At 56.7% G+C, this 24,466-nt stretch overlaps 70 non-coding genes and 2 pseudogenes across 70 annotated transcripts; all 72 read right to left on the minus strand.

Moving 5' to 3' along the window:
* Window positions 1-192: 192 nt before the first annotated feature.
* Window positions 193-311, minus strand: LOC133893904 (5S ribosomal RNA). Its single transcript, XR_009904732.1, has one exon. It is a non-coding gene; the product is annotated as a 5S ribosomal RNA (ribosomal RNA).
* Window positions 312-529: 218 nt separating this feature from the next.
* LOC133894090 (5S ribosomal RNA) lies at window positions 530-648 on the minus strand. The gene has a single exon (XR_009904907.1). It is a non-coding gene; the product is annotated as a 5S ribosomal RNA (ribosomal RNA).
* Window positions 649-865: 217 nt separating this feature from the next.
* LOC133894130 (5S ribosomal RNA) lies at window positions 866-984 on the minus strand. The gene has a single exon (XR_009904947.1). It is a non-coding gene; the product is annotated as a 5S ribosomal RNA (ribosomal RNA).
* A 281-nt stretch (window positions 985-1,265) lies between these two features.
* On the minus strand, window positions 1,266-1,384 carry LOC133894066 (5S ribosomal RNA). Its single transcript, XR_009904884.1, has one exon. It is a non-coding gene; the product is annotated as a 5S ribosomal RNA (ribosomal RNA).
* A 213-nt stretch (window positions 1,385-1,597) lies between these two features.
* LOC133894380 (5S ribosomal RNA) lies at window positions 1,598-1,716 on the minus strand. The gene has a single exon (XR_009905181.1). It is a non-coding gene; the product is annotated as a 5S ribosomal RNA (ribosomal RNA).
* A 217-nt stretch (window positions 1,717-1,933) lies between these two features.
* Window positions 1,934-2,052, minus strand: LOC133894381 (5S ribosomal RNA). The gene has a single exon (XR_009905182.1). It is a non-coding gene; the product is annotated as a 5S ribosomal RNA (ribosomal RNA).
* A 217-nt stretch (window positions 2,053-2,269) lies between these two features.
* LOC133893832 (5S ribosomal RNA) lies at window positions 2,270-2,388 on the minus strand. Its single transcript, XR_009904663.1, has one exon. It is a non-coding gene; the product is annotated as a 5S ribosomal RNA (ribosomal RNA).
* A 216-nt stretch (window positions 2,389-2,604) lies between these two features.
* On the minus strand, window positions 2,605-2,723 carry LOC133894382 (5S ribosomal RNA). Its single transcript, XR_009905183.1, has one exon. It is a non-coding gene; the product is annotated as a 5S ribosomal RNA (ribosomal RNA).
* A 217-nt stretch (window positions 2,724-2,940) lies between these two features.
* LOC133893890 (5S ribosomal RNA) lies at window positions 2,941-3,059 on the minus strand. Its single transcript, XR_009904719.1, has one exon. It is a non-coding gene; the product is annotated as a 5S ribosomal RNA (ribosomal RNA).
* Window positions 3,060-3,276: 217 nt separating this feature from the next.
* Window positions 3,277-3,395, minus strand: LOC133893807 (5S ribosomal RNA). The gene has a single exon (XR_009904640.1). It is a non-coding gene; the product is annotated as a 5S ribosomal RNA (ribosomal RNA).
* A 217-nt stretch (window positions 3,396-3,612) lies between these two features.
* On the minus strand, window positions 3,613-3,731 carry LOC133894383 (5S ribosomal RNA). Its single transcript, XR_009905184.1, has one exon. It is a non-coding gene; the product is annotated as a 5S ribosomal RNA (ribosomal RNA).
* Window positions 3,732-3,948: 217 nt separating this feature from the next.
* Window positions 3,949-4,067, minus strand: LOC133894155 (5S ribosomal RNA). The gene has a single exon (XR_009904973.1). It is a non-coding gene; the product is annotated as a 5S ribosomal RNA (ribosomal RNA).
* A 281-nt stretch (window positions 4,068-4,348) lies between these two features.
* Window positions 4,349-4,467, minus strand: LOC133893960 (5S ribosomal RNA). The gene has a single exon (XR_009904784.1). It is a non-coding gene; the product is annotated as a 5S ribosomal RNA (ribosomal RNA).
* A 216-nt stretch (window positions 4,468-4,683) lies between these two features.
* Window positions 4,684-4,802, minus strand: LOC133893905 (5S ribosomal RNA). The gene has a single exon (XR_009904733.1). It is a non-coding gene; the product is annotated as a 5S ribosomal RNA (ribosomal RNA).
* A 218-nt stretch (window positions 4,803-5,020) lies between these two features.
* Window positions 5,021-5,139, minus strand: LOC133894091 (5S ribosomal RNA). Its single transcript, XR_009904908.1, has one exon. It is a non-coding gene; the product is annotated as a 5S ribosomal RNA (ribosomal RNA).
* Window positions 5,140-5,356: 217 nt separating this feature from the next.
* On the minus strand, window positions 5,357-5,475 carry LOC133894132 (5S ribosomal RNA). Its single transcript, XR_009904949.1, has one exon. It is a non-coding gene; the product is annotated as a 5S ribosomal RNA (ribosomal RNA).
* Window positions 5,476-5,756: 281 nt separating this feature from the next.
* Window positions 5,757-5,875, minus strand: LOC133894384 (5S ribosomal RNA). Its single transcript, XR_009905185.1, has one exon. It is a non-coding gene; the product is annotated as a 5S ribosomal RNA (ribosomal RNA).
* Window positions 5,876-6,088: 213 nt separating this feature from the next.
* Window positions 6,089-6,207, minus strand: LOC133894386 (5S ribosomal RNA). Its single transcript, XR_009905187.1, has one exon. It is a non-coding gene; the product is annotated as a 5S ribosomal RNA (ribosomal RNA).
* A 217-nt stretch (window positions 6,208-6,424) lies between these two features.
* Window positions 6,425-6,543, minus strand: LOC133894387 (5S ribosomal RNA). Its single transcript, XR_009905188.1, has one exon. It is a non-coding gene; the product is annotated as a 5S ribosomal RNA (ribosomal RNA).
* A 217-nt stretch (window positions 6,544-6,760) lies between these two features.
* Window positions 6,761-6,879, minus strand: LOC133893833 (5S ribosomal RNA). The gene has a single exon (XR_009904664.1). It is a non-coding gene; the product is annotated as a 5S ribosomal RNA (ribosomal RNA).
* A 216-nt stretch (window positions 6,880-7,095) lies between these two features.
* On the minus strand, window positions 7,096-7,214 carry LOC133894388 (5S ribosomal RNA). The gene has a single exon (XR_009905189.1). It is a non-coding gene; the product is annotated as a 5S ribosomal RNA (ribosomal RNA).
* Window positions 7,215-7,431: 217 nt separating this feature from the next.
* On the minus strand, window positions 7,432-7,550 carry LOC133893892 (5S ribosomal RNA). Its single transcript, XR_009904721.1, has one exon. It is a non-coding gene; the product is annotated as a 5S ribosomal RNA (ribosomal RNA).
* Window positions 7,551-7,767: 217 nt separating this feature from the next.
* LOC133893808 (5S ribosomal RNA) lies at window positions 7,768-7,886 on the minus strand. Its single transcript, XR_009904641.1, has one exon. It is a non-coding gene; the product is annotated as a 5S ribosomal RNA (ribosomal RNA).
* A 217-nt stretch (window positions 7,887-8,103) lies between these two features.
* LOC133894389 (5S ribosomal RNA) lies at window positions 8,104-8,222 on the minus strand. Its single transcript, XR_009905190.1, has one exon. It is a non-coding gene; the product is annotated as a 5S ribosomal RNA (ribosomal RNA).
* A 217-nt stretch (window positions 8,223-8,439) lies between these two features.
* Window positions 8,440-8,558, minus strand: LOC133894168 (5S ribosomal RNA). The gene has a single exon (XR_009904985.1). It is a non-coding gene; the product is annotated as a 5S ribosomal RNA (ribosomal RNA).
* A 281-nt stretch (window positions 8,559-8,839) lies between these two features.
* LOC133894390 (5S ribosomal RNA) lies at window positions 8,840-8,958 on the minus strand. Its single transcript, XR_009905191.1, has one exon. It is a non-coding gene; the product is annotated as a 5S ribosomal RNA (ribosomal RNA).
* A 217-nt stretch (window positions 8,959-9,175) lies between these two features.
* On the minus strand, window positions 9,176-9,294 carry LOC133894081 (5S ribosomal RNA). Its single transcript, XR_009904898.1, has one exon. It is a non-coding gene; the product is annotated as a 5S ribosomal RNA (ribosomal RNA).
* Window positions 9,295-9,511: 217 nt separating this feature from the next.
* Window positions 9,512-9,630, minus strand: LOC133894391 (5S ribosomal RNA). The gene has a single exon (XR_009905192.1). It is a non-coding gene; the product is annotated as a 5S ribosomal RNA (ribosomal RNA).
* Window positions 9,631-9,847: 217 nt separating this feature from the next.
* On the minus strand, window positions 9,848-9,966 carry LOC133894392 (5S ribosomal RNA). Its single transcript, XR_009905193.1, has one exon. It is a non-coding gene; the product is annotated as a 5S ribosomal RNA (ribosomal RNA).
* A 217-nt stretch (window positions 9,967-10,183) lies between these two features.
* LOC133894393 (5S ribosomal RNA) lies at window positions 10,184-10,302 on the minus strand. The gene has a single exon (XR_009905194.1). It is a non-coding gene; the product is annotated as a 5S ribosomal RNA (ribosomal RNA).
* A 219-nt stretch (window positions 10,303-10,521) lies between these two features.
* On the minus strand, window positions 10,522-10,640 carry LOC133893929 (5S ribosomal RNA). Its single transcript, XR_009904755.1, has one exon. It is a non-coding gene; the product is annotated as a 5S ribosomal RNA (ribosomal RNA).
* Window positions 10,641-10,857: 217 nt separating this feature from the next.
* Window positions 10,858-10,976, minus strand: LOC133893970 (5S ribosomal RNA). The gene has a single exon (XR_009904794.1). It is a non-coding gene; the product is annotated as a 5S ribosomal RNA (ribosomal RNA).
* A 216-nt stretch (window positions 10,977-11,192) lies between these two features.
* Window positions 11,193-11,311, minus strand: LOC133893818 (5S ribosomal RNA). Its single transcript, XR_009904650.1, has one exon. It is a non-coding gene; the product is annotated as a 5S ribosomal RNA (ribosomal RNA).
* A 215-nt stretch (window positions 11,312-11,526) lies between these two features.
* LOC133893773 (5S ribosomal RNA) lies at window positions 11,527-11,645 on the minus strand. The gene has a single exon (XR_009904608.1). It is a non-coding gene; the product is annotated as a 5S ribosomal RNA (ribosomal RNA).
* Window positions 11,646-11,862: 217 nt separating this feature from the next.
* On the minus strand, window positions 11,863-11,981 carry LOC133894395 (5S ribosomal RNA). The gene has a single exon (XR_009905195.1). It is a non-coding gene; the product is annotated as a 5S ribosomal RNA (ribosomal RNA).
* A 217-nt stretch (window positions 11,982-12,198) lies between these two features.
* LOC133894396 (5S ribosomal RNA) lies at window positions 12,199-12,317 on the minus strand. The gene has a single exon (XR_009905196.1). It is a non-coding gene; the product is annotated as a 5S ribosomal RNA (ribosomal RNA).
* A 217-nt stretch (window positions 12,318-12,534) lies between these two features.
* LOC133894398 (5S ribosomal RNA) lies at window positions 12,535-12,653 on the minus strand. Its single transcript, XR_009905198.1, has one exon. It is a non-coding gene; the product is annotated as a 5S ribosomal RNA (ribosomal RNA).
* Window positions 12,654-12,871: 218 nt separating this feature from the next.
* LOC133894127 (5S ribosomal RNA) lies at window positions 12,872-12,992 on the minus strand. The gene has a single exon (XR_009904944.1). It is a non-coding gene; the product is annotated as a 5S ribosomal RNA (ribosomal RNA).
* A 217-nt stretch (window positions 12,993-13,209) lies between these two features.
* LOC133894137 (5S ribosomal RNA) lies at window positions 13,210-13,328 on the minus strand. The gene has a single exon (XR_009904954.1). It is a non-coding gene; the product is annotated as a 5S ribosomal RNA (ribosomal RNA).
* Window positions 13,329-13,538: 210 nt separating this feature from the next.
* LOC133894173 (5S ribosomal RNA) lies at window positions 13,539-13,688 on the minus strand (annotated as a pseudogene).
* A 210-nt stretch (window positions 13,689-13,898) lies between these two features.
* Window positions 13,899-14,017, minus strand: LOC133894399 (5S ribosomal RNA). Its single transcript, XR_009905199.1, has one exon. It is a non-coding gene; the product is annotated as a 5S ribosomal RNA (ribosomal RNA).
* A 210-nt stretch (window positions 14,018-14,227) lies between these two features.
* Window positions 14,228-14,346, minus strand: LOC133894400 (5S ribosomal RNA). The gene has a single exon (XR_009905200.1). It is a non-coding gene; the product is annotated as a 5S ribosomal RNA (ribosomal RNA).
* A 210-nt stretch (window positions 14,347-14,556) lies between these two features.
* On the minus strand, window positions 14,557-14,706 carry LOC133894174 (5S ribosomal RNA; annotated as a pseudogene).
* A 217-nt stretch (window positions 14,707-14,923) lies between these two features.
* LOC133894401 (5S ribosomal RNA) lies at window positions 14,924-15,042 on the minus strand. Its single transcript, XR_009905201.1, has one exon. It is a non-coding gene; the product is annotated as a 5S ribosomal RNA (ribosomal RNA).
* A 217-nt stretch (window positions 15,043-15,259) lies between these two features.
* Window positions 15,260-15,378, minus strand: LOC133894402 (5S ribosomal RNA). The gene has a single exon (XR_009905202.1). It is a non-coding gene; the product is annotated as a 5S ribosomal RNA (ribosomal RNA).
* Window positions 15,379-15,595: 217 nt separating this feature from the next.
* On the minus strand, window positions 15,596-15,714 carry LOC133894403 (5S ribosomal RNA). Its single transcript, XR_009905203.1, has one exon. It is a non-coding gene; the product is annotated as a 5S ribosomal RNA (ribosomal RNA).
* Window positions 15,715-15,923: 209 nt separating this feature from the next.
* On the minus strand, window positions 15,924-16,042 carry LOC133893951 (5S ribosomal RNA). Its single transcript, XR_009904776.1, has one exon. It is a non-coding gene; the product is annotated as a 5S ribosomal RNA (ribosomal RNA).
* Window positions 16,043-16,252: 210 nt separating this feature from the next.
* On the minus strand, window positions 16,253-16,371 carry LOC133894404 (5S ribosomal RNA). The gene has a single exon (XR_009905204.1). It is a non-coding gene; the product is annotated as a 5S ribosomal RNA (ribosomal RNA).
* A 210-nt stretch (window positions 16,372-16,581) lies between these two features.
* LOC133894405 (5S ribosomal RNA) lies at window positions 16,582-16,700 on the minus strand. Its single transcript, XR_009905205.1, has one exon. It is a non-coding gene; the product is annotated as a 5S ribosomal RNA (ribosomal RNA).
* Window positions 16,701-16,909: 209 nt separating this feature from the next.
* On the minus strand, window positions 16,910-17,028 carry LOC133893952 (5S ribosomal RNA). The gene has a single exon (XR_009904777.1). It is a non-coding gene; the product is annotated as a 5S ribosomal RNA (ribosomal RNA).
* A 210-nt stretch (window positions 17,029-17,238) lies between these two features.
* LOC133894406 (5S ribosomal RNA) lies at window positions 17,239-17,357 on the minus strand. The gene has a single exon (XR_009905206.1). It is a non-coding gene; the product is annotated as a 5S ribosomal RNA (ribosomal RNA).
* A 210-nt stretch (window positions 17,358-17,567) lies between these two features.
* Window positions 17,568-17,686, minus strand: LOC133894407 (5S ribosomal RNA). Its single transcript, XR_009905207.1, has one exon. It is a non-coding gene; the product is annotated as a 5S ribosomal RNA (ribosomal RNA).
* Window positions 17,687-17,896: 210 nt separating this feature from the next.
* Window positions 17,897-18,015, minus strand: LOC133894409 (5S ribosomal RNA). The gene has a single exon (XR_009905209.1). It is a non-coding gene; the product is annotated as a 5S ribosomal RNA (ribosomal RNA).
* Window positions 18,016-18,225: 210 nt separating this feature from the next.
* Window positions 18,226-18,344, minus strand: LOC133893836 (5S ribosomal RNA). The gene has a single exon (XR_009904668.1). It is a non-coding gene; the product is annotated as a 5S ribosomal RNA (ribosomal RNA).
* A 210-nt stretch (window positions 18,345-18,554) lies between these two features.
* On the minus strand, window positions 18,555-18,673 carry LOC133894411 (5S ribosomal RNA). The gene has a single exon (XR_009905210.1). It is a non-coding gene; the product is annotated as a 5S ribosomal RNA (ribosomal RNA).
* A 210-nt stretch (window positions 18,674-18,883) lies between these two features.
* Window positions 18,884-19,002, minus strand: LOC133893907 (5S ribosomal RNA). The gene has a single exon (XR_009904735.1). It is a non-coding gene; the product is annotated as a 5S ribosomal RNA (ribosomal RNA).
* Window positions 19,003-19,212: 210 nt separating this feature from the next.
* LOC133894412 (5S ribosomal RNA) lies at window positions 19,213-19,331 on the minus strand. The gene has a single exon (XR_009905211.1). It is a non-coding gene; the product is annotated as a 5S ribosomal RNA (ribosomal RNA).
* A 210-nt stretch (window positions 19,332-19,541) lies between these two features.
* On the minus strand, window positions 19,542-19,660 carry LOC133893953 (5S ribosomal RNA). Its single transcript, XR_009904778.1, has one exon. It is a non-coding gene; the product is annotated as a 5S ribosomal RNA (ribosomal RNA).
* A 210-nt stretch (window positions 19,661-19,870) lies between these two features.
* LOC133894413 (5S ribosomal RNA) lies at window positions 19,871-19,989 on the minus strand. Its single transcript, XR_009905212.1, has one exon. It is a non-coding gene; the product is annotated as a 5S ribosomal RNA (ribosomal RNA).
* A 210-nt stretch (window positions 19,990-20,199) lies between these two features.
* LOC133894414 (5S ribosomal RNA) lies at window positions 20,200-20,318 on the minus strand. The gene has a single exon (XR_009905213.1). It is a non-coding gene; the product is annotated as a 5S ribosomal RNA (ribosomal RNA).
* A 209-nt stretch (window positions 20,319-20,527) lies between these two features.
* On the minus strand, window positions 20,528-20,646 carry LOC133894416 (5S ribosomal RNA). Its single transcript, XR_009905215.1, has one exon. It is a non-coding gene; the product is annotated as a 5S ribosomal RNA (ribosomal RNA).
* Window positions 20,647-20,856: 210 nt separating this feature from the next.
* LOC133894417 (5S ribosomal RNA) lies at window positions 20,857-20,975 on the minus strand. Its single transcript, XR_009905216.1, has one exon. It is a non-coding gene; the product is annotated as a 5S ribosomal RNA (ribosomal RNA).
* Window positions 20,976-21,185: 210 nt separating this feature from the next.
* Window positions 21,186-21,304, minus strand: LOC133893965 (5S ribosomal RNA). The gene has a single exon (XR_009904789.1). It is a non-coding gene; the product is annotated as a 5S ribosomal RNA (ribosomal RNA).
* Window positions 21,305-21,514: 210 nt separating this feature from the next.
* On the minus strand, window positions 21,515-21,633 carry LOC133894418 (5S ribosomal RNA). The gene has a single exon (XR_009905217.1). It is a non-coding gene; the product is annotated as a 5S ribosomal RNA (ribosomal RNA).
* Window positions 21,634-21,843: 210 nt separating this feature from the next.
* LOC133894419 (5S ribosomal RNA) lies at window positions 21,844-21,962 on the minus strand. The gene has a single exon (XR_009905218.1). It is a non-coding gene; the product is annotated as a 5S ribosomal RNA (ribosomal RNA).
* A 210-nt stretch (window positions 21,963-22,172) lies between these two features.
* Window positions 22,173-22,291, minus strand: LOC133894420 (5S ribosomal RNA). Its single transcript, XR_009905219.1, has one exon. It is a non-coding gene; the product is annotated as a 5S ribosomal RNA (ribosomal RNA).
* Window positions 22,292-22,502: 211 nt separating this feature from the next.
* On the minus strand, window positions 22,503-22,621 carry LOC133894422 (5S ribosomal RNA). The gene has a single exon (XR_009905221.1). It is a non-coding gene; the product is annotated as a 5S ribosomal RNA (ribosomal RNA).
* Window positions 22,622-22,831: 210 nt separating this feature from the next.
* On the minus strand, window positions 22,832-22,950 carry LOC133894423 (5S ribosomal RNA). Its single transcript, XR_009905222.1, has one exon. It is a non-coding gene; the product is annotated as a 5S ribosomal RNA (ribosomal RNA).
* Window positions 22,951-23,160: 210 nt separating this feature from the next.
* Window positions 23,161-23,279, minus strand: LOC133894424 (5S ribosomal RNA). The gene has a single exon (XR_009905223.1). It is a non-coding gene; the product is annotated as a 5S ribosomal RNA (ribosomal RNA).
* Window positions 23,280-23,490: 211 nt separating this feature from the next.
* Window positions 23,491-23,609, minus strand: LOC133894425 (5S ribosomal RNA). The gene has a single exon (XR_009905224.1). It is a non-coding gene; the product is annotated as a 5S ribosomal RNA (ribosomal RNA).
* Window positions 23,610-23,819: 210 nt separating this feature from the next.
* Window positions 23,820-23,938, minus strand: LOC133894427 (5S ribosomal RNA). The gene has a single exon (XR_009905225.1). It is a non-coding gene; the product is annotated as a 5S ribosomal RNA (ribosomal RNA).
* A 210-nt stretch (window positions 23,939-24,148) lies between these two features.
* On the minus strand, window positions 24,149-24,267 carry LOC133894428 (5S ribosomal RNA). Its single transcript, XR_009905226.1, has one exon. It is a non-coding gene; the product is annotated as a 5S ribosomal RNA (ribosomal RNA).
* Window positions 24,268-24,466: the final 199 nt, after the last annotated feature.

Genomic DNA, 24,466 nt, shown 5'->3' on the forward strand with positions numbered 1-24,466 from the left:
CTTATGCACGCCTTCCGCGCCGCCTCCCCGGCGCGCGTGGGCCCCACGTCCTGCCGCGCGGTGTCGCCCCGCTTCCCGGTGCACCGCCGAACTCGAGCCGCCATCCGGTTGCGCAAAAAAAAAAAGAAAAAAAGTTACAAATAAAATGAATTCAACGAGGCGGATGAACGCGAGGAAAATTAAGCAAAAAGGGGAATGCAACACGAGGACTTCCCAGGAGGTGACCCATCCTAGTACTACTCTCGCCCAAGCACGCTTAACTTCGGAGTTCTGATGGGATCCGGTGCTTTAGTGCTGGTATGATCGCATCCGACATACTCTGCCTCCTCCTCCCCCTTATGCACGCCTTCCGCGCCGCCTCCCCGGTGCGCGTGGGCCCCACGTCCTGCCGCGCGGTGTCGCCCCGCTTCCCGGTGCACCGCCGAACTCGAGCCGCCATCCGGTTGCGCAAAAAAAAAAAAAGAAAAAAAGTTACAAATAAAATGAATTCAACGAGGCGGATGAACGCGAGGAAAATTAAGCAAAAAGGGGAATGCAACACGAGGACTTCCCAGGAGGTCACCCATCCTAGTACTACTCTCGCCCAAGCACGCTTAACTTCGGAGTTCTGATGGGATTCGGTGCATTAGTGCTGGTATGATCGCATCCGACATACTCTGCCTCCTCCTCCCCCTTATGCACGCCTTCCGCGCCGCCTCCCCGGCGCGCGTGGGCCCCACGTCCTGCCGCGCGGTGTCGCCCCGCTTCCCGGTGCACCGCCGAACTCGAGCCGCCATCCGGTTGCGCAAAAAAAAAAAAGAAAAAAAGTTACAAATAAAATGAATTCAACGAGGCGGATGAACGCGAGGAAAATTAAGCAAAAAGGGGAATGCAACACGAGGACTTCCCAGGAGGTCACCCATCCGAGTACTACTCTCGCCCAAGCACGCTTAACTTCGGAGTTCTGATGGGATACGGTGCTTTAGTGCTGGTATGATCGCATCCGACATACTCTGCCTCCTCCTCCCCCTTATGCACGCCTTCCGCGCCGCCTCCCCGGCGCGCGTGGGCCCCACGTCCTGCCGCGCGGTGTCGCCCCGCTTCCCGGTGCACCGCCTCCCCGGCGCGCGTGGGCCCCACGTCCTTCCGCGCGGTGTCGCCCCGCTTCCCGGTGCACCGCCGAACTCGAGCCGCCATCCGGTTGCGCAAAAAAAAAAAAGAAAAAAAGTTACAAATAAAATGAATTCAACGAGGCGGATGAACGCGAGGAAAATTAAGCAAAAAGGGGAATGCAACACGAGGACTTCCCAGGAGGTCACCCATCCTAGTACTACTCTCGCCCAAGCACGCTTAACTTCGGAGTTCTGATGGGATCCGGTGCTTTAGTGCTGGTATGATCTCATCCGACATACTCTGCCTCCTCCTCCCCCTTATGCACGCCTTCCGCGCCGCCTCCCCGGCGCGCGTGGGCCCCACGTCCTGCCGCGCGGTGTCGCCCCGCTTCCCGGTGCACCGCCGAACTCGAGCCGCCATCCGGTTGCGCAAAAAAAAAAAAAAAAGTTACAAATAAAATGAATTCAACGAGGCGGATGAACGCGAGGAAAATTAAGCAAAAAGGGGAATGCAACACGAGGACTTCCCAGGAGGTCACCCATCCTAGTACTACTCTCGCCCAAGCACGCTTAACTTCGGAGTTCTGATGGGATCCGGTGCTTTAGTGCTGGTATGATCGCATCCGACATACTCTGCCTCCTCCTCCCCCTTATGCACGCCTTCCGCGCCGCCTCCCCGGCGCGCGTGGGCCCCACGTCCTGCCGCGCGGTGTCGCCCCGCTTCCCGGTGCACCGCCGAACTCGAGCCGCCATCCGGTTGCGCAAAAAAAAAAAAGAAAAAAAGTTACAAATAAAATGAATTCAACGAGGCGGATGAACGCGAGGAAAATTAAGCAAAAAGGGGAATGCAACACGAGGACTTCCCAGGAGGTCACCCATCCTAGTACTACTCTCGCCCAAGCACGCTTAACTTCGGAGTTCTGATGGGATCCGGTGCTTTAGTGCTGGTATGATCGCATCCGACATACTCTGCCTCCTCCTCCCCCTTATGCACGCCTTCCGCGCCGCCTCCCCGGCGCGCGTGGGCCCCACGTCCTGCCGCGCGGTGTCGCCCCGCTTCCCGGTGCACCGCCGAACTCGAGCCGCCATCCGGTTGCGTAAAAAAAAAAAAGAAAAAAAGTTACAAATAAAATGAATTCAACGAGGCGGATGAACGCGAGGAAAATTAAGCAAAAAGGGGAATGCAACACGAGGACTTCCCAGAAGGTCACCCATCCTAGTACTACTCTCGCCCAAGCACGCTTAACTTCGGAGTTCTGATGGGATCCGGTGCTTTAGTGCTGGTATGATCGCATCCGACATACTCTGCCTCCTCCTCCCCCTTATGCACGCCTTCCGCGCCGCCTCCCCGGCGCGCGTGGGCCCCACGTCCTGCCGCGCGGTGTCGCCCCGCTTCCCGGTGCACCGCCGAACTCGAGCCGCCATCCGGTTGCGCAAAAAAAAAAAGAAAAAAAGTTACAAATAAAATGAATTCAACGAGGCGGATGAACGCGAGGAAAATTAAGCAAAAAGGGGAATGCAACACGAGGACTTCCCAGGAGGTCACCCATCCTAGTACTACTCTCGCCCAAGCACGCTTAACTTCGGAGTTCTGATGGGATCCGGTGCTTTAGTGCTGGTATGATCGCATCCGACATACTCTGCCTCCTCCTCCCCCTTATGCACGCCTTCCGCGCCGCCTCCCCGGCGCGCGTGGGCCCCACGTCCTGCCGCGCGGTGTCGCCCCGCTTCCCGGTGCACCGCCGAACTCGAGCCGCCATCCGGTTGCGCAAAAAAAGAAAAGAAAAAAAGTTACAAATAAAATGAATTCAACGAGGCGGATGAACGCGAGGAAAATTAAGCAAAAAGGGGAATGCAACACGAGGACTTCCTAGGAGGTCACCCATCCTAGTACTACTCTCGCCCAAGCACGCTTAACTTCGGAGTTCTGATGGGATCCGGTGCTTTAGTGCTGGTATGATCGCATCCGACATACTCTGCCTCCTCCTCCCCCTTATGCACGCCTTCCGCGCCGCCTCCCCGGCGCGCGTGGGCCCCACGTCCTGCCGCGCGGTGTCGCCCCGCTTCCCGGTGCACCGCCGAACTCGAGCCGCCATCCGGTTGCGCAAAAAAAGAAAAGAAAAAAAGTTACAAATAAAATGAATTCAACGAGGCGGATGAACGCGAGGAAAATTAAGCAAAAAGGGGAATGCAACACGAGGAATTCCCAGGAGGTCACCCATCCTAGTACTACTCTCGCCCAAGCACGCTTAACTTCGGAGTTCTGATGGGATCCGGTGCTTTAGTGCTGGTATGATCGCATCCGACATACTCTGCCTCCTCCTCCCCCTTATGCACGCCTTCCGCGCCGCCTCCCCGGCGCGCGTGGGCCCCACGTCCTGCCGCGCGGTGTCGCCCCGCTTCCCGGTGCACCGCCGAACTCGAGCCGCCATCCGGTTGCGCAAAAAAAAAAAAGAAAAAAAGTTACAAATAAAATGAATTCAACGAGGCGGATGAACGCGAGGAAAATTAAGCAAAAAGGGGAATGCAACACGAGGACTTCCCAGGAGGTCACCCATCCTAGTACTACTCTCGCCCAAGCACGCTTAACTTCGGAGTTCTGATGGGATCCGGTGCTTTAGTGCTGGTATGATCGCATCCGACATACTCTGCCTCCTCCTCCCCCTTATGCACGCCTTCCGCGCCGCCTCCCCGGCGCGCGTGGGCCCCACGTCCTGCCGCGCGGTGTCGCCCCGCTTCCCGGTGCACCGCCGAACTCGAGCCGCCATCCGGTTGCGCAAAAAAAAAAAAGAAAAAAAGTTACAAATAAAATGAATTCAACGAGGCGGATGAACGCGAGGAAAATTAAGCAAAAAGGGGAATGCAACACGAGGACTTCCCAGGAGGTCACCCATCCTAGTACTACTCTCGCCTAAGCACGCTTAACTTCGGAGTTCTGATGGGATACGGTGCTTTAGTGCTGGTATGATCGCATCCGACATACTCTGCCTCCTCCTCCCCCTTATGCACGCCTTCCGCGCCGCCTCCCCGGCGCGCGTGGGCCCCACGTCCTGCCGCGCGGTGTCGCCCCGCTTCCCGGTGCACCGCCTCCCCGGCGCGCGTGGGCCCCACGTCCTTCCGCGCGGTGTCGCCCCGCTTCCCGGTGCACCGCCGAACTCGAGCCGCCATCCGGTTGCGCAAAAAAAAAAAAGAAAAAAAGTTACAAATAAAATGAATTCAACGAGGCGGATGAACGCGAGGAAAATTAAGCAAAAAGGGGAATGCAACACGAGGACTTCCCAGGAGGTCACCCATCCTAGTACTACTCTCGCCCAAGCACGCTTAACTTCGGAGTTCTGATGGGATCCGATGCTTTAGTGCTGGTATGATCGCATCCGACATACTCTGCCTCCTCCTCCCCCTTATGCACGCCTTCCGCGCCGCCTCCCCGGCGCGCGTGGGCCCCACGTCCTGCCGCGCGGTGTCGCCCCGCTTCCCGGTGCACCGCCGAACTCGAGCCGCCATCCGGTTGCGCAAAAAAAAAAAGAAAAAAAGTTACAAATAAAATGAATTCAACGAGGCGGATGAACGCGAGGAAAATTAAGCAAAAAGGGGAATGCAACACGAGGACTTCCCAGGAGGTGACCCATCCTAGTACTACTCTCGCCCAAGCACGCTTAACTTCGGAGTTCTGATGGGATCCGGTGCTTTAGTGCTGGTATGATCGCATCCGACATACTCTGCCTCCTCCTCCCCCTTATGCACGCCTTCCGCGCCGCCTCCCCGGTGCGCGTGGGCCCCACGTCCTGCCGCGCGGTGTCGCCCCGCTTCCCGGTGCACCGCCGAACTCGAGCCGCCATCCGGTTGCGCAAAAAAAAAAAAAGAAAAAAAGTTACAAATAAAATGAATTCAACGAGGCGGATGAACGCGAGGAAAATTAAGCAAAAAGGGGAATGCAACACGAGGACTTCCCAGGAGGTCACCCATCCTAGTACTACTCTCGCCCAAGCACGCTTAACTTCGGAGTTCTGATGGGATTCGGTGCATTAGTGCTGGTATGATCGCATCCGACATACTCTGCCTCCTCCTCCCCCTTATGCACGCCTTCCGCGCCGCCTCCCCGGCGCGCGTGGGCCCCACGTCCTGCCGCGCGGTGTCGCCCCGCTTCCCGGTGCACCGCCGAACTCGAGCCGCCATCCGGTTGCGCAAAAAAAAAAAAGAAAAAAAGTTACAAATAAAATGAATTCAACGAGGCGGATGAACGCGAGGAAAATTAAGCAAAAAGGGGAATGCAACACGAGGACTTCCCAGGAGGTCACCCATCCGAGTACTACTCTCGCCCAAGCACGCTTAACTTCGGAGTTCTGATGGGATACGGTGCTTTAGTGCTGGTATGATCGCATCCGACATACTCTGCCTCCTCCTCCCCCTTATGCACGCCTTCCGCGCCGCCTCCCCGGCGCGCGTGGGCCCCACGTCCTGCCGCGCGGTGTCACCCCGCTTCCCGGTGCACCGCCTCCCCGGCGTGCGTGGGCCCCACGTCCTTCCGCGCGGTGTCGCCCCGCTTCCCGGTGCACCGCCGAACTCGAGCCGCCATCCGGTTGCGCAAAAAAAAAAAAGAAAAAAAGTTACAAATAAAATGAATTCAACGAGGCGGATGAACGCGAGGAAAATTAAGCAAAAAGGGGAATGCAACACGAGGACTTCCCAGGAGGTCACCCATCCTAGTACTACTCTCGCCCAAGCACGCTTAACTTCGGAGTTCTGATGGGATCCGGTGCTTTAGTGCTGGTATGATCGCATCCGACATACTCTGCCTCCTCCTCCCCCTTATGCACGCCTTCCGCGCCGCCTCCCCGGCGCGCGTGGGCCCCACGTCCTGCCGCGCGGTGTCGCCCCGCTTCCCGGTGCACCGCCGAACTCGAGCCGCCATCCGGTTGCGCAAAAAAAAAAAAAAAAGTTACAAATAAAATGAATTCAACGAGGCGGATGAACGCGAGGAAAATTAAGCAAAAAGGGGAATGCAACACGAGGACTTCCCAGGAGGTCACCCATCCTAGTACTACTCTCGCCCAAGCACGCTTAACTTCGGAGTTCTGATGGGATCCGGTGCTTTAGTGCTGGTATGATCGCATCCGACATACTCTGCCTCCTCCTCCCCCTTATGCACGCCTTCCGCGCCGCCTCCCCGGCGCGCGTCGGCCCCACGTCCTGCCGCGCGGTGTCGCCCCGCTTCCCGGTGCACCGCCGAACTCGAGCCGCCATCCGGTTGCGCAAAAAAAAAAAAGAAAAAAAGTTACAAATAAAATGAATTCAACGAGGCGGATGAACGCGAGGAAAATTAAGCAAAAAGGGGAATGCAACACGAGGACTTCCCAGGAGGTCACCCATCCTAGTACTACTCTCGCCCAAGCACGCTTAACTTCGGAGTTCTGATGGGATCCGGTGCTTTAGTGCTGGTATGATCGCATCCGACATACTCTGCCTCCTCCTCCCCCTTATGCACGCCTTCCGCGCCGCCTCCCCGGCGCGCGTGGGCCCCACGTCCTGCCGCGCGGTGTCGCCCCGCTTCCCGGTGCACCGCCGAACTCGAGCCGCCATCCGGTTGCGTAAAAAAAAAAAAGAAAAAAAGTTACAAATAAAATGAATTCAACGAGGCGGATGAACGCGAGGAAAATTAAGCAAAAAGGGGAATGCAACACGAGGACTTCCCAGAAGGTCACCCATCCTAGTACTACTCTCGCCCAAGCACGCTTAACTTCGGAGTTCTGATGGGATCCGGTGCTTTAGTGCTGGTATGATCGCATCCGACATACTCTGCCTCCTCCTCCCCCTTATGCACGCCTTCCGCGCCGCCTCCCCGGCGCGCGTGGGCCCCACGTCCTGCCGCGCGGTGTCGCCCCGCTTCCCGGTGCACCGCCGAACTCGAGCCGCCATCCGGTTGCGCAAAAAAAAAAAGAAAAAAAGTTACAAATAAAATGAATTCAACGAGGCGGATGAACGCGAGGAAAATTAAGCAAAAAGGGGAATGCAACACGAGGACTTCCCAGGAGGTCACCCATCCTAGTACTACTCTCGCCCAAGCACGCTTAACTTCGGAGTTCTGATGGGATCCGGTGCTTTAGTGCTGGTATGATCGCATCCGACATACTCTGCCTCCTCCTCCCCCTTATGCACGCCTTCCGCGCCGCCTCCCCGGCGCGCGTGGGCCCCACGTCCTGCCGCGCGGTGTCGCCCCGCTTCCCGGTGCACCGCCGAACTCGAGCCGCCATCCGGTTGCGCAAAAAAAGAAAAGAAAAAAAGTTACAAATAAAATGAATTCAACGAGGCGGATGAACGCGAGGAAAATTAAGCAAAAAGGGGAATGCAACACGAGGACTTCCTAGGAGGTCACCCATCCTAGTACTACTCTCGCCCAAGCACGCTTAACTTCGGAGTTCTGATGGGATCCGGTGCTTTAGTGCTGGTATGATCGCATCCGACATACTCTGCCTCCTCCTCCCCCTTATGCACGCCTTCCGCGCCGCCTCCCCGGCGCGCGTGGGCCCCACGTCCTGCCGCGCGGTGTCGCCCCGCTTCCCGGTGCACCGCCGAACTCGAGCCGCCATCCGGTTGCGCAAAAAAAGAAAAGAAAAAAAGTTACAAATAAAATGAATTCAACGAGGCGGATGAACGCGAGGAAAATTAAGCAAAAAGGGGAATGCAACACGAGGAATTCCCAGGAGGTCACCCATCCTAGTACTACTCTCGCCCAAGCACGCTTAACTTCGGAGTTCTGATGGGATCCGGTGCTTTAGTGCTGGTATGATCGCATCCGACATACTCTGCCTCCTCCTCCCCCTTATGCACGCCTTCCGCGCCGCCTCCCCGGCGCGCGTGGGCCCCACGTCCTGCCGCGCGGTGTCGCCCCGCTTCCCGGTGCACCGCCGAACTCGAGCCGCCATCCGGTTGCGCAAAAAAAAAAAAGAAAAAAAGTTACAAATAAAATGAATTCAACGAGGCGGATGAACGCGAGGAAAATTAAGCAAAAAGGGGAATGCAACACGAGGACTTCCCAGGAGGTCACCCATCCTAGTACTACTCTCGCCCAAGCACGCTTAACTTCGGAGTTCTGATGGGATCCGGTGCTTTAGTGCTGGTATGATCGCATCCGACATACTCTGCCTCCTCCTCCCCCTTATGCACGCCTTCCGCGCCGCCTCCCCGGCGCGCGTGGGCCCCACGTCCTGCCGCGCGGTGTCGCCCCGCTTCCCGGTGCACCGCCGAACTCGAGCCGCCATCCGGTTGCGCAAAAAAAAAAAAGAAAAAAAGTTACAAATAAAATGAATTCAACGAGGCGGATGAACGCGAGGAAAATTAAGCAAAAAGGGGAATGCAACACGAGGACTTCCCAGGAGGTCACCCATCCTAGTACTACTCTCGCCTAAGCACGCTTAACTTCGGAGTTCTGATGGGATACAGTGCTTTAGTGCTGGTATGATCGCATCCGACATACTCTGCCTCCTCCTCCCCCTTATGCACGCCTTCCGCGCCGCCTCCCCGGCGCGCGTGGGCCCCACGTCCTGCCGCGCGGTGTCGCCCCGCTTCCCGGTGCACCGCCTCCCCGGCGCGCGTGGGCCCCACGTCCTTCCGCGCGGTGTCGCCCCGCTTCCCGGTGCACCGCCGAACTCGAGCCGCCATCCGGTTGCGCAAAAAAAAAAAAGAAAAAAAGTTACAAATAAAATGAATTCAACGAGGCGGATGAACGCGAGGAAAATTAAGCAAAAAGGGGAATGCAACACGAGGACTTCCCAGGAGGTCACCCATCCTAGTACTACTCTCGCCCAAGCACGCTTAACTTCGGAGTTCTGATGGGATCCGGTGCTTTAGTGCTGGTATGATCGCATCCGACATACTCTGCCTCCTCCTCCCCCTTATGCACGCCTTCCGCGCCGCCTCCCCGGCGCGCGTGGGCCCCACGTCCTGCCGCGCGGTGTCGCCCCGCTTCCCGGTGCACCGCCGAACTCGAGCCGCCATCCGGTTGCGCAAAAAAAAAAAAGAAAAAAAGTTACAAATAAAATGAATTCAACGAGGCGGATGAACGCGAGGAAAATTAAGCAAAAAGGGGAATGCAACACGAGGACTTCCCAGGAGGTCACCCATCCTAGTACTACTCTCGCCCAATCACGCTTAACTTCGGAGTTCTGATGGGATCCGGTGCTTTAGTGCTGGTATGATCGCATCCGACATACTCTGCCTCCTCCTCCCCCTTATGCACGCCTTCCGCGCCGCCTCCCCGGCGCGCGTGGGCCCCACGTCCTGCCGCGCGGTGTCGCCCCGCTTCCCGGTGCACCGCCGAACTCGAGCCGCCATCCGGTTGCGCAAAAAAAGAAAAGAAAAAAAGTTACAAATAAAATGAATTCAACGAGGCGGATGAACGCGAGGAAAATTAAGCAAAAAGGGGAATGCAACACGAGGACTTCCCAGGAGGTCACCCATCCTAGTACTACTCTCGCCCAAGCACGCTTAACTTCGGAGTTCTGATGGGATCCGGTGCTTTAGTGCTGGTATGATCGCATCCGACATACTCTGCCTCCTCCTCCCCCTTATGCACGCCTTCCGCGCCGCCTCCCCGGCGCGCGTGGGCCCCACGTCCTGCCGCGCGGTGTCGCCCCGCTTCCCGGTGCACCGCCGAACTCGAGCCGCCATCCGGTTGCGCAAAAAAAAAAAAGAAAAAAAGTTACAAATAAAATGAATTCAACGAGGCGGATGAACGCGAGGAAAATTAAGCAAAAAGGGGAATGCAACACGAGGACTTCCCAGGAGGTCACCCATCCTAGTACTACTCTCGCCCAAGCACGCTTAACTTCGGAGTTCTGATGGGATCCGGTGCTTTAGTGCTGGTATGATCGCATCCGACATACTCTGCCTCCTCCTCCCCCTTATGCACGCCTTCCGCGCCGCCTCCCCGGCGCGCGTGGGCCCCACGTCCTGCCGCGCGGTGTCGCCCCGCTTCCCGGTGCACCGCCGAACTCGAGCCGCCATCCGGTTGCGCAAAAAAAAAAAAGAAAAAAAGTTACAAATAAAATGAATTCAACGAGGCGGATGAACGCGAGGAAAATTAAGCAAAAAGGGGAATGCAACACGAGGACTTCCCAGGAGGTCACCCATCCTAGTACTACTCTCGCCCAAGCACGCTTAACTTCGGAGTTCTGATGGGATCCGGTGCTTTAGTGCTGGTATGATCGCATCCGACATACTCTGCCTCCTCCTCCCCCTTATGCACGCCTTCCGCGCCGCCTCCCCGGCGCGCGTGGGCCCCACGTCCTGCCGCGCGGTGTCGCCCCGCTTCCCGGTGCACCGCCGAACTCGAGCCGCCATCCGGTTGCGCAAAAAAAAAAAAAAGAAAAAAAGTTACAAATAAAATGAATTCAACGAGGCGGATGAACGCGAGGAAAATTAAGCAAAAAGGGGAATGCAACTCGAGGACTTCCCAGGAGGTCACCCATCCTAGTACTACTCTCGCCCAAGCACGCTTAACTTCGGAGTTCTGATGGGATCCGGTGCTTTAGTGCTGGTATGATCGCATCCGACATACTCTGCCTCCTCCTCCCCCTTATGCACGCCTTCCGCGCCGCCTCCCCGGCGCGCGTGGGCCCCACGTCCTGCCGCGCGGTGTCGCCCCGCTTCCCGGTGCACCGCCGAACTCGAGCCGCCATCCGGTTGCGCAAAAAAAAAAAAGAAAAAAAGTTACAAATAAAATGAATTCAACGAGGCGGATGAACGCGAGGAAAATTAAGCAAAAAGGGGAATGCAACACGAGGACTTCCCAGGAGGTCACCCATCCTAGTACTACTCTCGCCCAAGCACGCTTAACTTCGAAGTTCTGATGGGATCCGGTGCTTTAGTGCTGGTATGATCGCATCCGACATACTCTGCCTCCTCCTCCCCCTTATGCACGCCTTCCGCGCCGCCTCCCCGGCGCGCGCGGGCCCCACGTCCTGCCGCGCGGTGTCGCCCCGCTTCCCGGTGCACCGCCGAACTCGAGCCGCCATCCGGTTGCGCAAAAAAAAAAAGAAAAAAAGTTACAAATAAAATGAATTCAACGAGGCGGATGAACGCGAGGAAAATTAAGCAAAAAGGGGAATGCAACACGAGGACTTCCCATGAGGTCACCCATCCTAGTACTACTCTCGCCCAAGCACGCTTAACTTCGGAGTTCTGATGGGATCCGGTGCTTTAGTGCTGGTATGATCGCATCCGACATACTCTGCCTCCTCCTCCCCCTTATGCACGCCTTCCGCGCCGCCTCCCCGGCGCGCGTGGGCCCCACGTCCTGCCGCGCGGTGTCGCCCCGCTTCCCGGTGCACCGCCGAACTCGAGCCGCCATCCGGTTGCGCAAAAAAAAAAGAAAAAAAGTTACAAATAAAATGAATTCAACGAGGCGGATGAACGCGAGGAAAATTAAGCAAAAAGGGGAATGCGACACGAGGACTTCCCAGGAGGTCACCCATCCTAGTACTACTCTCGCCCAAGCACGCTTAACTTCGGAGTTCTGATGGGATCCGGTGCTTTAGTGCTGGTATGATCGCATCCGACATACTCTGCCTCCTCCTCCCCCTTATGCACGCCATCCGCGCCGCCTCCCCGGCGCGCGTGGGCCCCACGTCCTGCAGCGCGGTGTCGCCCCGCTTCCCGGTGCACCGCCGAACTCGAGCCGCCATCCGGTTGCGCAAAAAAAAAAAAGAAAAAAAGTTACAAATAAAATGAATTCAACGAGGCGGATGAACGCGAGGAAAATTAAGCGAAAAGGGGAATGCAACACGAGGACTTCCCAGGAGGTCACCCATCCTAGTACTACTCTCGCCCAAGCACGCTTAACTTCGGAGTTCTGATGGGATCCGGTGCTTTAGTGCTGGTATGATCGCATCCGACATACTCTGCCTCCTCCTCCCCCTTATGCACGCCTTCCGCGCCGCCTCCCCGGCGCGCGTGGGCCCCACGTCCTGCCGCGCGGTGTCGCCCCGCTTCCCGGTGCACCGCCGAACTCGAGCCGCCATCCGGTTGCGCAAAAAAAAAAAAGAAAAAAAGTTACAAATAAAATGAATTCAACGAGGCGGATGAACGCGAGCAAAATTAAGCAAAAAGGGGAATGCAACACGAGGACTTCCCAGGAGGTCACCCATCCTAGTACTACTCTCGCCCAAGCACGCTTAACTTCGGAGTTCTGATGGGATCCGGTGCTTTAGTGCTGGTATGATCGCATCCGACATACTCTGCCTCCTCCTCCCCCTTATGCACGCCTTCCGCGCCGCCTCCCCGGCGCGCGTGGGCCCCACGTCCTGCCGCGCGGTGTCGCCCCGCTTCCCGGTGCACCGCCGAACTCGAGCCGCCATCCGGTTGCGCAAAAAAAAAAAAGAAAAAAAGTTACAAATAAAATGAATTCAACGAGGCGGATGAACGCGAGGAAAATTAAGCAAAAAGGGGAATGCAACACGAGGACTTCCCAGGAGGTCACCCATCCTAGTACTACTCTCGCCCAAGCACGCTTAACTTCGGAGTTCTGATGGGATCCGGTGCTTTAGTGCTGGTATGATCGCATCCGACATACTCTGCCTCCTCCTCCCCCTTATGCACGCCTTCCGCGCCGCCTCCCCGGCGCGCGTGCGCCCCACGTCCTGCCGCGCGGTGTCGCCCCGCTTCCCGGTGCACCGCCGAACTCGAGCCGCCATCCGGTTGCGCAAAAAAAAAAAAAGAAAAAAAGTTACAAATAAAATGAATTCAACGAGGCGGATGAACGCGAGGAAAATTAAGCAAAAAGGGGAATGCAACACGAGGACTTCCCCCAGGAGGTCACCCATCCTAGTACTACTCTCGCCCAAGCACGCTTAACTTCGGAGTTCTGATGGGATCCGGTGCTTTAGTGCTGGTATGATCGCATCCGACATACTCTGCCTCCTCCTCCCCCTTATGCACGCCTTCCGCGCCGCCTCCCCGGCGCGCGTGGGCCCCACGTCCTGCCGCGCGGTGTCGCCCCGCTTCCCGGTGCACCGCCGAACTCGAGCCGCCATCCGGTTGCGCAAAAAAAAAAAAGAAAAAAAGTTACAAATAAAATGAATTCAACGAGGCGGATGAACGCGAGGAAAATTAAGCAAAAAGGGGAATGCAACACGAGGACTTCCCAGGAGGTCACCCATCCTAGTACTACTCTCGCCCAAGCACGCTTAACTTCGGAATTCTGAAGTGATCCGGTGCTTTAGTGCTGGTATGATCGCATCCGACATACTCTGCCTCCTCCTCCCCCTTATGCACGCCTTCCGCGCCGCCTCCCCGGCGCGCGTGGGCCCCACGTCCTGCCGCGCGGTGTCGCCCCGCTTCCCGGTGCACCGCCGAACTCGAGCCGGTTGCGCAAAAAAAAAAAAGAAAAAAAGTTACAAATAAAATGAATTCAACGAGGCGGATGAACGCGAGGAAAATTAAGCAAAAAGGGGAATGCAACACGAGGACTTCCCAGGAGGTCACCCATCCTAGTACTACTCTCGCCCAAGCACGCTTAACCTAGTACTACTCTCGCCCAAGCACGCTTAACTTCGGAGTTCTGATGGGATCCGGTGCTTTAGTGCTGGTATGATCGCATCCGACATACTCTGCCTCCTCCTCCCCCTTATGCACGCCTTCCGCGCCGCCTCCCCGGCGCGCGTGGGCCCCACGTCCTGCCGCGCGGTGTCGCCCCGCTTCCCGGTGCACCGCCGAACTCGAGCCGGTTGCGCAAAAAAAAAAAAGAAAAAAAGTTACAAATAAAATGAATTCAACGAGGCGGATGAACGCGAGGAAAATTAAGCAAAAAGGGGAATGCAACACGAGGACTTCCCAGGAGGTCACCCATCCTAGTACTACTCTCGCCCAAGCACGCTTAACTTCGGAGTTCTGATGGGATCCGGTGCTTTAGTGCTGGTATGATCGCATCCGACATACTCTGCCTCCTCCTCCCCCTTATGCACGCCTTCCGCGCCGCCTCCCCGGGGCGCGTGGGCCCCACGTCCTGCCGCGCGGTGTCGCCCCGCTTCCCGGTGCACCGCCGAACTCGAGCCGGTTGCGCAAAAAAAAAAAAGAAAAAAAGTTACAAATAAAATGAATTCAACGAGGCGGATGAACGCGAGGAAAATTAAGCAAAAAGGGGAATGCAACACGAGGACTTCCCAGGAGGTCACCCATCCTAGTACTACTCTCGCCCAAGCACGCTTAACTTCGGAGTTCTGATGGGATCCGGTGCTTTAGTGCTGGTATGATCGCATCCGACATACTCTGCCTCCTCCTCCCCCTTATGCACGCCTTCCGCGCCGCCTCCCCGGCGCGCGTGGGCCCCACGTCCTGCCGCGCGGTGTCGCCCCGCTTCCCGGTGCACCGCCGAACTCGAGCCGGTTGCGCAAAAAAAAAAAAGAAAAAAAGTTACAAATAAAATGAATTCAACGAGGCGGATGAACGCGAGGAAAATTAAGCAAAAAGGGGAATGCAACACGAGGACTTCCCAGGAGGTCACCCATCCTAGTACTACTCTCGCCCAAGCACGCTTAACCTAGTACTACTCTCGCCCAAGCACGCTTAACTTCGGAGTTCTGATGGGATCCGGTGCTTTAGTGCTGGTATGATCGCATCCGACATACTCTGCCTCCTCCTCCCCCTTATGCACGCCTTCCGCGCCGCCTCCCCGGCGCGCGTGCGCCCCACGTCCTGCCGCGCGGTGTCGCCCCGCTTCCCGGTGCACCGCCGAACTCGAGCCGCCATCCGGTTGCGCAAAAAAAAAAAAGAAAAAAAGTTACAAATAAAATGAATTCAACGAGGCGGATGAACGCGAGGAAAATTAAGCAAAAAGGGGAATGCAACACGAGGACTTCCCAGGAGGTCACCCATCCTAGTACTACTCTCGCCCAAGCACGCTTAACTTCGGAGTTCTGATGGGATCCGGTGCTTTAGTGCTGGTATGATCGCATCCGACATACTCTGCCTCCTCCTCCCCCTTATGCACGCCTTCCGCGCCGCCTCCCCGGCGCGCGTGGGCCCCACGTCCTGCCGCGCGGTGTCGCCCCGCTTCCCGGTGCACCGCCGAACTCGAGCCGCCATCCGGTTGCGCAAAAAAAAAAAAGAAAAAAAGTTACAAATAAAATGAATTCAACGAGGCGGATGAACGCGAGGAAAATTAAGCAAAAAGGGGAATGCAACACGAGGACTTCCCAGGAGGTCACCCATCCTAGTACTACTCTCGCCCAAGCACGCTTAACTTCGGAGTTCTGATGGGATCCGGTGCTTTAGTGCTGGTATGATCGCATCCGACATACTCTGCCTCCTCCTCCCCCTTATGCACGCCTTCCGCGCCGCCTCCCCGGCGCGCGTGCGCCCCACGTCCTGCCGCGCGGTGTCGCCCCGCTTCCCGGTGCACCGCCGAACTCGAGCCGCCATCCGGTTGCGCAAAAAAAAAAAAGAAAAAAAGTTACAAATAAAATGAATTCAACGAGGCGGATGAACGCGAGGAAAATTAAGCAAAAAGGGGAATGCAACACGAGGACTTCCCAGGAGGTCACCCATCCTAGTACTACTCTCGCCCAAGCACGCTTAACTTCGGAGTTCTGATGGGATCCGGTGCTTTAGTGCTGGTATGATCGCATCCGACATACTCTGCCTCCTCCTCCCCCTTATGCACGCCTTCCGCGCCGCCTCCCCGGCGCGCGTGGGCCCCACGTCCTGCCGCGCGGTGTCGCCCCGCTTCCCGGTGCACCGCCGAACTCGAGCCGGTTGCGCAAAAAAAAAAAGAAAAAAAGTTACAAATAAAATGAATTCAACGAGGCGGATGAACGCGAGGAAAATTAAGCAAAAAGGGGAATGCAACACGAGGACTTCCGAGGAGGTCACCCATCCTAGTACTACTCTCGCCCAAGCACGCTTAACTTCGGAGTTCTGATGGGATCCGGTGCTTTAGTGCTGGTATGATCGCATCCGACATACTCTGCCTCCTCCTCCCCCTTATGCACGCCTTCCGCGCCGCCTCCCCGGGGCGCGTGGGCCCCACGTCCTGCCGCGCGGTGTCGCCCCGCTTCCCGGTGCACCGCCGAACTCGAGCCGGTTGCGCAAAAAAAAAAAAGAAAAAAAGTTACAAATAAAATGAATTCAACGAGGCGGATGAACGCGAGGAAAATTAAGCAAAAAGGGGAATGCAACACGAGGACTTCCCAGGAGGTCACCCATCCTAGTACTACTCTCGCCCAAGCACGCTTAACTTCGGAGTTCTGATGGGATCCGGTGCTTTAGTGCTGGTATGATCGCATCCGACATACTCTGCCTCCTCCTCCCCCTTATGCACGCCTTCCGCGCCGCCTCCCCGGCGCGCGTGGGCCCCACGTCCTGCCGCGCGGTGTCGCCCCGCTTCCCGGTGCACCGCCGAACTCGAGCCGGTTGCGCAAAAAAAAAAAAGAAAAAAAGTTACAAATAAAATGAATTCAACGAGGCGGATGAACGCGAGGAAAATTAAGCAAAAAGGGGAATGCAACACGAGGACTTCCCAGGAGGTCACCCATCCTAGTACTACTCTCGCCCAAGCACGCTTAACTTCGGAGTTCTGATGGGATCCGGTGCTTTAGTGCTGGTATGATCGCATCCGACATACTCTGCCTCCTCCTCCCCCTTATGCACGCCTTCCGCGCCGCCTCCCCGGCGCGCGTGGGCCCCACGTCCTGCCGCGCGGTGTCGCCCCGCTTCCCGGTGCACCGCCGAACTCGAGCCGGTTGCGCAAAAAAAAAAAGAAAAAAAGTTACAAATAAAATGAATTCAACGAGGCGGATGAACGCGAGGAAAATTAAGCAAAAAGGGGAATGCAACACGAGGACTTCCGAGGAGGTCACCCATCCTAGTACTACTCTCGCCCAAGCACGCTTAACTTCGGAGTTCTGATGGGATCCGGTGCTTTAGTGCTGGTATGATCGCATCCGACATACTCTGCCTCCTCCTCCCCCTTATGCACGCCTTCCGCGCCGCCTCCCCGGGGCGCGTGGGCCCCACGTCCTGCCGCGCGGTGTCGCCCCGCTTCCCGGTGCACCGCCGAACTCGAGCCGGTTGCGCAAAAAAAAAAAAGAAAAAAAGTTACAAATAAAATGAATTCAACGAGGCGGATGAACGCGAGGAAAATTAAGCAAAAAGGGGAATGCAACACGAGGACTTCCCAGGAGGTCACCCATCCTAGTACTACTCTCGCCCAAGCACGCTTAACTTCGGAGTTCTGATGGGATCCGGTGCTTTAGTGCTGGTATGATCGCATCCGACATACTCTGCCTCCTCCTCCCCCTTATGCACGCCTTCCGCGCCGCCTCCCCGGCGCGCGTGGGCCCCACGTCCTGCCGCGCGGTGTCGCCCCGCTTCCCGGTGCACCGCCGAACTCGAGCCGGTTGCGCAAAAAAAAAAAAGAAAAAAAGTTACAAATAAAATGAATTCAACGAGGCGGATGAACGCGAGGAAAATTAAGCAAAAAGGGGAATGCAACACGAGGACTTCCCAGGAGGTCACCCATCCTAGTACTACTCTCGCCCAAGCACGCTTAACTTCGGAGTTCTGATGGGATCCGGTGCTTTAGTGCTGGTATGATCGCATCCGACATACTCTGCCTCCTCCTCCCCCTTATGCACGCCTTCCGCGCCGCCTCCCCGGCGCGCGTGGGCCCCACGTCCTGCCGCGCGGTGTCGCCCCGCTTCCCGGTGCACCGCCGAACTCGAGCCGGTTGCGCAAAAAAAAAAAAGAAAAAAAGTTACAAATAAAATGAATTCAACGAGGCGGATGAACGCGAGGAAAATTAAGCAAAAAGGGGAATGCAACACGAGGACTTCCCAGGAGGTCACCCATCCTAGTACTACTCTCGCCCAAGCACGCTTAACTTCGGAGTTCTGATGGGATCCGGTGCTTTAGTGCTGGTATGATCGCATCCGACATACTCTGCCTCCTCCTCCCCCTTATGCACGCCTTCCGCGCCGCCTCCCCGGGGCGCGTGGGCCCCACGTCCTGCCGCGCGGTGTCGCCCCGCTTCCCGGTGCACCGCCGAACTCGAGCCGGTTGCGCAAAAAAAAAAAAGAAAAAAAGTTACAAATAAAATGAATTCAACGAGGCGGATGAACGCGAGGAAAATTAAGCAAAAAGGGGAATGCAACACGAGGACTTCCCAGGAGGTCACCCATCCTAGTACTACTCTCGCCCAAGCACGCTTAACTTCGGAGATCTGATGGGATCCGGTGCTTTAGTGCTGGTATGATCGCATCCGACATACTCTGCCTCCTCCTCCCCCTTATTCACGCCTTCCGCGCCGCCTCCCCGGCGCGCGTGGGCCCCACGTCCTGCCGCGCGGTGTCGCCCCGCTTCCCGGTGCACCGCCGAACTCGAGCCGGTTGCGCAAAAAAAAAAAAGAAAAAAAGTTACAAATAAAATGAATTCAACGAGGCGGATGAACGCGAGGAAAATTAAGCAAAAAGGGGAATGCAACACGAGGACTTCCCAGGAGGTCACCCATCCTAGTACTACTCTCGCCCAAGCACGCTTAACTTCGGAGTTCTGATGGGATCCGGTGCTTTAGTGCTGGTATGATCGCATCCGACATACTCTGCCTCCTCCTCCCCCTTATGCACGCCTTCCGCGCCGCCTCCCCGGCGCGCGTGGGCCCCACGTCCTGCCGCGCGGTGTCGCCCCGCTTCCCGGTGCACCGCCGAACTCGAGCCGGTTGCGCAAAAAAAAAAAAGAAAAAAAGTTACAAATAAAATGAATTCAACGAGGCGGATGAACGCGAGGAAAATTAAGCAAAAAGGGGAATGCAACACGAGGACTTCCCAGGAGGTCACCCATCCTAGTACTACTCTCGCCCAAGCACGCTTAACTTCGGAGTTCTGATGGGATCCGGTGCTTTAGTGCTGGTTTGATCGCATCCGACATACTCTGCCTCCTCCTCCACCTTATGCACGCCTTCCGCGCCGCCTCCCCGGCGCGCGTGGGCCCCACGTCCTGCCGCGCGGTGTCGCCCCGCTTCCCGGTGCACCGCCGAACTCGAGCCGGTTGCGCAAAAAAAGAAAAGAAAAAAAGTTACAAATAAAATGAATTCAACGAGGCGGATGAACGCGAGGAAAATTAAGCAAAAAGGGGAATGCAACACGAGGACTTCCCAGGAGGTCACCCATCCTAGTACTACTCTCGCCCAAGCACGCTTAACTTCGGAGTTCTGATGGGATCCGGTGCTTTAGTGCTGGTATGATCGCATCCGACATACTCTGCCTCCTCCTCCCCCTTATGCACGCCTTCCGCGCCGCCTCCCCGGCGCGCGTGGGCCCCACGTCCTGCCGCGCGGTGTCGCCCCGCTTCCCGGTGCACCGCCGAACTCGAGCCGGTTGCGCAAAAAAAGAAAAGAAAAAAAGTTACAAATAAAATGAATTCAACGAGGCGGATGAACGCGAGGAAAATTAAGCAAAAAGGGGAATGCAACACGAGGACTTCCGAGGAGGTCACCCATCCTAGTACTACTCTCGCCCAAGCACGCTTAACTTCGGAGTTCTGATGGGATCCGGTGCTTTAGTGCTGGTATGATCGCATCCGACATACTCTGCCTCCTCCTCCCCCTTATGCACGCCTTCCGCGCCGCCTCCCCGGCGCGCGTGGGCCCCACGTCCTGCCGCGCGGTGTCGCCCCGCTTCCCGGTGCACCGCCGAACTCGAGCCGGTTGCGCAAAAAAAGAAAAGAAAAAAAGTTACAAATAAAATGAATTCAACGAGGCGGATGAACGCGAGGAAAATTAAGCAAAAAGGGGAATGCAACACGAGGACTTCCCAGGAGGTCACCCATCCTAGTACTACTCTCGCCCAAGCACGCTTAACTTCGGAGTTCTGATGGGATCCGGTGCTTTAGTGCTGGTATGATCGCATCCGACATACTCTGCCTCCTCCTCCCCCTTATGCACGCCTTCCGCGCCGCCTCCCCGGCGCGCGTGGGCCCCACGTCCTGCCGCGCGGTGTCGCCCCGCTTCCCGGTGCACCGCCGAACTCGAGCCGGTTGCGCAAAAAAAGAAAAGAAAAAAAGTTACAAATAAAATGAATTCAACGAGGCGGATGAACGCGAGGAAAATTAAGCAAAAAGAGGAATGCAACACGAGGACTTCCCAGGAGGTCACCCATCCTAGTACTACTCTCGCCCAAGCACGCTTAACTTCGGAGTTCTGATGGGATCCGGTGCTTTAGTGCTGGTATGATCGCATCCGACACACTCTGCCTCCTCCTCCCCCTTATGCACGCCTTCCGCGCCGCCTCCCCGGCGCGCGTGGGCCCCACGTCCTGCCGCGCGGTGTCGCCCCGCTTCCCGGTGCACCGCCGAACTCGAGCCGGTTGCGCAAAAAAAAAAAGAAAAAAAGTTACAAATAAAATGAATTCAACGAGGCGGATGAACGCGAGGAAAATTAAGCAAAAAGGGGAATGCAACACGAGGACTTCCCAGGAGGTCACCCATCCTAGTACTACTCTCGCCCAAGCACGCTTAACTTCGGAGTTCTGATGGGATCCGGTGCTTTAGTGCTGGTATGATCGCATCCGACATACTCTGCCTCCTCCTCCCCCTTATGCACGCCTTCCGCGCCGCCTCCCCGGCGCGCGTGGGCCCCACGTCCTGCCGCGCGGTGTCGCCCCGCTTCCCGGTGCACCGCCGAACTCGAGCCGGTTGCGCAAAAAAAGAAAAGAAAAAAAGTTACAAATAAAATGAATTCAACGAGGCGGATGAACGCGAGGAAAATTAAGCAAAAAGGGGAATGCAACACGAGGACTTCCCAGGAGGTCACCCATCCTAGTACTACTCTCGCCCAAGCACGCTTAACTTCGGAGTTCTGATGGGATCCGGTGCTTTAGTGCTGGTATGATCGCATCCGACATACTCTGCCTCCTCCTCCCCCTTATGCACGCCTTCCGCGCCGCCTCCCCGGCGCGCGTGGGCCCCACGTCCTGCCGCGCGGTGTCGCCCCGCTTCCCGGTGCACCGCCGAACTCGAGCCGGTTGCGCAAAAAAAGAAAAGAAAAAAAGTTACAAATAAAATGAATTCAACGAGGCGGATGAACGCGAGGAAAATTAAGCAAAAAGGGGAATGCAACACGAGGACTTCCCAGGAGGTCACCCATCCTAGTACTACTCTCGCCCAAGCACGCTTAACTTCGGAGTTCTGATGGGATCCGGTGCTTTAGTGCTGGTAGGATCGCATCCGACATACTCTGCCTCCTCCTCCCCCTTATGCACGCCTTCCGCGCCGCCTCCCCGGCGCGCGTGGGCCCCACGTCCTGCCGCGCGGTGTCGCCCCGCTTCCCGGTGCACCGCAGAACTCGAGCCGGTTGCGCAAAAAAAAAAAAGAAAAAAAGTTACAAATAAAATGAATTCAACGAGGCGGATGAACGCGAGGAAAATTAAGCAAAAAGGGGAATGCAACACGAGGACTTCCCAGGAGGTCACCCATCCTAGTACTACTCTCGCCCAAGCACGCTTAACTTCGGAGTTCTGATGGGATCCGGTGCTTTAGTGCTGGTATGATCGCATCCGACATACTCTGCCTCCTCCTCCCCCTTATGCACGCCTTCCGCGCCGCCTCCCCGGCGCGCGTGGGCCCCACGTCCTGCCGCGCGGTGTCGCCCCGCTTCCCGGTGCACCGCCGAACTCGAGCCGGTTGCGCAAAAAAAAAAAAGAAAAAAAGTTACAAATAAAATGAATTCAACGAGGCGGATGAACGCGAGGAAAATTAAGCAAAAAGGGGAATGCAACACGAGGACTTCCCAGGAGGTCACCCATCCTAGTACTACTCTCGCCCAAGCACGCTTAACTTCGGAGTTCTGATGGGATCCGGTGCTTTAGTGCTGGTATGATCGCATCCGACATACTCTGCCTCCTCCTCCCCCTTATGCACGCCTTCCGCGCCTCCTCCCCGGCGCGCGTGGGCCCCACGTCCTGCCGCGCGGTGTCGCCCCGCTTCCCGGTGCACCGCCGAACTCGAGCCGGTTGCGCAAAAAAAGAAAAGAAAAAAAGTTACAAATAAAATGAATTCAACGAGGCGGATGAACGCGAGGAAAATTAAGCAAAAAGGGGAATGCAACACGAGGACTTCCCAGGAGGTCACCCATCCTAGTACTACTCTCGCCCAAGCACGCTTAACTTCGGAGTTCTGATGGGATCCGGTGCTTTAGTGCTGGTATGATCGCATCCGACATACTCTGCCTCCTCCTCCCCCTTATGCACGCCTTCCGCGCCGCCTCCCCGGCGCGCGTGGGCCCCACGTCCTGCCGCGCGGTGTCGCCCCGCTTCCCGGTGCACCGCCGAACTCGAGCCGGTTGCGCAAAAAAAAAAAAAGAAAAAAAGTTACAAATAAAATGAATTCAACGAGGCGGATGAACGCGAGGAAAATTAAGCAAAAAGGGGAATGCAACACGAGGACTTCCCAGGAGGTCACCCATCCTAGTACTACTCTCGCCCAAGCACGCTTAACTTCGGAGTTCTGATGGGATCCGGTGCTTTAGTGCTGGTATGATCGCATCCGACATACTCTGCCTCCTCCTCCCCCTTATGCACGCCTTCCGCGCCGCCTCCCCGGCGCGCGTGGGCCCCACGTCCTGCCGCGCGGTGTCGCCCCGCTTCCCGGTGCACCGCCGAACTCGAGCCGGTTGCGCAAAAAAAGAAAAGAAAAAAAGTTACAAATAAAATGAATTCAACGAGGCGGATGAACGCGAGGAAAATTAAGCAAAAAGGGGAATGCAACACGAGGACTTCCCAGGAGGTCACCCATCCTAGTACTACTCTCGCCCAAGCACGCTTAACTTCGGAGTTCTGATGGGATCCGGTGCTTTAGTGCTGGTATGATCGCATCCGACATACTCTGCCTCCTCCTCCCCCTTATGCACGCCTTCCGCGCCGCCTCCCCGGCGCGCGTGGGCCCCACGTCCTGCCGCGCGGTGTCGCCCCGCTTCCCGGTGCACCGCCGAACTCGAGCCGGTTGCGCAAAAAAAGAAAAGAAAAAAAGTTACAAATAAAATGAATTCAACGAGGCGGATGAACGCGAGGAAAATTAAGCAAAAAGGGGAATGCAACACGAGGACTTCCCAGGAGGTCACCCATCCTAGTACTACTCTCGCCCAAGCACGCTTAACTTCGGAGTTCTGATGGGATCCGGTGCTTTAGTGCTGGTATGATCGCATCCGACATACTCTGCCTCCTCCTCCCCCTTATGCACGCCTTCCGCGCCGCCTCCCCGGCGCGCGTGGGCCCCACGTCCTGCCGCGCGGTGTCGCCCCGCTTCCCGGTGCACCGCCGAACTCGAGCCGGTTGCGCAAAAAAAGAAAAAGAAAAAAAGTTACAAATAAAATGAATTCAACGAGGCGGATGAACGCGAGGAAAATTAAGCAAAAAGGGGAATGCAACACGAGGACTTCCCAGGAGGTCACCCATCCTAGTACTACTCTCGCCCAAGCACGCTTAACTTCGGAGTTCTGATGGGATCCGGTGCTTTAGTGCTGGTATGATCGCATCCGACATACTCTGCCTCCTCCTCCCCCTTATGCACGCCTTCCGCGCCGCCTCCCCGGCGCGCGTGGGCCCCACGTCCTGCCGCGCGGTGTCGCCCCGCTTCCCGGTGCACCGCCGAACTCGAGCCGGTTGCGCAAAAAAAGAAAAGAAAAAAAGTTACAAATAAAATGAATTCAACGAGGCGGATGAACGCGAGGAAAATTAAGCAAAAAGGGGAATGCAACACGAGGACTTCCCAGGAGGTCACCCATCCTAGTACTACTCTCGCCCAAGCACGCTTAACTTCGGAGTTCTGATGGGATCCGGTGCTTTAGTGCTGGTATGATCGCATCCGACATACTCTGCCTCCTCCTCCCCCTTATGCACGCCTTCCGCGCCGCCTCCCCGGCGCGCGTGGGCCCCACGTCCTGCCGCGCGGTGTCGCCCCGCTTCCCGGTGCACCGCCGAACTCGAGCCGGTTGCGCAAAAAAAGAAAAGAAAAAAAGTTACAAATAAAATGAATTCAACGAGGCGGATGAACGCGAGGAAAATTAAGCAAAAAGGGGAATGCAACACGAGGACTTCCCAGGAGGTCACCCATCCTAGTACTACTCTCGCCCAAGCACGCTTAACTTCGGAGTTCTGATGGGATCCGGTGCTTTAGTGCTGGTATGATCGCATCCGACATACTCTGCCTCCTCCTCCCCCTTATGCACGCCTTCCGCGCCGCCTCCCCGGCGCGCGTGGGCCCCACGTCCTGCCGCGCGGTGTCGCCCCGCTTCCCGGTGCACCGCCGAACTCGAGCCGGTTGCGCAAAAAAAGAAAAGAAAAAAAGTTACAAATAAAATGAATTCAACGAGGCGGATGAACGCGAGGAAAATT

This window comes from Phragmites australis, chromosome 15 (assembly GCF_958298935.1).
Source record: "Phragmites australis chromosome 15, lpPhrAust1.1, whole genome shotgun sequence".
Classification (NCBI taxonomy): Eukaryota; Viridiplantae; Streptophyta; class Magnoliopsida; order Poales; family Poaceae; genus Phragmites; species Phragmites australis.